We start from the raw sequence: 2,486 nt of genomic DNA, 5'->3' as shown, positions 1-2,486 counted from the left end.
ATATATATATATATATATATACACACATATACATATATACGTGTGCATGTGTGTGTGTATAGACAGACACACAGATAGAAGCAGTCATGGCTGTATGGTGACATAATTTGCTTTGTTCTGCAACCATGTCATTCTAGGTCAGTCTCACTCCATTGCACCTTTGGCAAAGGTTTACTATTGGGCTGGCCATTTGGTTTTTGTTGACTCTAAGCTTCAAGCACTTTAATATGTATCTAACTTCAATCTGTCCCTTCTGCAGGCGCACTTGTTAGATACTTGACTCTGCAATATAGTTCAATGTAAACTCGTGGTGAGACAAGTTGTATTTTGTGTGCTTAAAACCACTGTGAAAATAGAGAAGCAAAGCAAACATTATCAACACCTCGTGCTTTTTTATTTTAGAAAAGAAATACTTGGGCTGGTGTCCAAGGGCCCAGTAAGCCCACTGGGAATGAGAGACTCCTGGGCTTTGTCAAAGCATCTCTCTAGGAGAAGGTTAACTTGTGTATATAACCCACTGCTTTACTGAGCTGGATATCTTGCACTTTGCTGGTCTCTGGGTTGCTTGGTATTGCAAATGATAGTCATTGTGGCATTGTGAGAGCACCAATCAACTTAAAACTCCTACACAGGCATTGCTTGACACATCTGTCAGTGATGGTCATACTCATCTAATGAGTAAGCAGCAATTATATATGTCTGTATGTATGTGTAGATGTATGTATGTATTTATGTATGTATGTATTTGGTATACACAACTGAGGCAGTATTAAACTAAAATAGTCAACAATATAAAAATAAAAAATAAATGCGCCCTTTTAAAGCCTAGCCAAGCTCATGGGCCCGGTTTCCCGGTTTCAATGGCGTATATGTTCCCCAGCTCGACGGGACGCCAGTCCATCACAGCATTACTCATTTTTGCCAGCTCAGTGGACTGGAGCAACGTGAAATGAAGTGTTTTGCTCAAGAACACAATGCGTCGCCCGGTCCAGGAATCGAAACCACAATCATACAATCATGATGCTGACACCCTAACCACTAAGCCACACGCCTCCACAGTCAACAATATAGATCACACTAAATGTATATACACCATTCATAGGCCAGTTACTATGCTATACTGAAGACAATGAATTACTTTTCCAAGTAATAGCTAGGTGTGAGTACACATCATTGCAAAGATCCCAAAAGCCAAAACACAGTAAGTGTTCTTACTAGCCATTGATGGGGTGGTTTTTCATCTTACTTAGATATTTATAGCGTTTTTAACACAGCATACCTATAAGAGGTGTTATCTCAGGCCGAATACCCCAATAACTGGCCATGTATATACATCCAGTATGAAATGTAGCTGGCGATATGTATGTATGAATACATGCATGACTGCATGAAAAAGCACAATTCAGACAACACATCTGAAACGCAAATAAACACCACACAGCAAAATAACAATATTCACATTGCACATATACTCAACAACAAAAGACACAAAACACTAAAGCATCAACAAAAAAACAACATACAAAATAAATCAGATACACACACGCACAAAAACCAAAACAAGGTTAATGTAGTTCTCTACCTCTAAAAGACAACATTCTTACAGAGCATCTAGCGATGCACCTGTTAGTACAGTTGAAATTCTCATGAAACGGTTACAAACATTACAATGATAATAATAAAGATAATTTCAGCAAACATCATAATCATAAATTTACTATTTGTATTTTTCATTTCCTATTGTATTTATCATATGTGTAAACATCTTGTTTTTTTCTCCTTCTCATCTTATCCCAAATAAGATAGTGTGATTACCTTATATTCTATACCTCTCTCTCTCTTTCTTTCTCTCTTTTACTTCTTCTCCCTATTTACCCAACTTAATTATTTCAGTGGCGTATTAGTCAGTGTTTGCTCTTGTTCATATTTTTGCTTTTTGATATGCAAGGTGCAGGTGTGGCTATCAGGTAAGAAATTTGCTTCCCAACAACATGGTTCTGGGTTCAGTTCCACTGTATGGCACATTGGGCAAGTGTTTTCTATTAAAGTCTTGTGCAAACCAAAACCTTATAAGTGGATTTGGTAGACAGAAACTGAAAGATGACAAAAACTGAAAGACAGAACTGAAAGGCGGTGAGCTGGCAGAAACGTTAGCACGCCAGGCGAAATGCTTAGCGGTATTTCGTCTGCCATTACGTTCTGAGTTCAAATTCCGCTGAGGTCGACTTTGCCTTTCATCCTTTTGGGGTCAATAAATTAAGTACCAGTTACTCGCTGGGGTCGATATAATCGACTTAATTCCTTTGTCTGTCCTTGTTTGTCTCCTCTATGTTTAGCCCAATGATAATAATAACAAAAATCAACAAAGATAGAACACCTACAAAAATCAGCATTGGTTGGAACTAAGGATTCTTCGCAGGATTCTTAAAGCACCAGTAAACAAGTGTCACCTTAGTCTGCTGGCTGTGGACAGCTGACACTTTCCA

Source organism: Octopus bimaculoides, chromosome 24 (genome assembly GCF_001194135.2).
Source record: "Octopus bimaculoides isolate UCB-OBI-ISO-001 chromosome 24, ASM119413v2, whole genome shotgun sequence".
Lineage (NCBI taxonomy): Eukaryota > Metazoa > Mollusca > Cephalopoda > Octopoda > Octopodidae > Octopus > Octopus bimaculoides.
Note: the sequence above shows the minus strand (reverse complement) of the source record.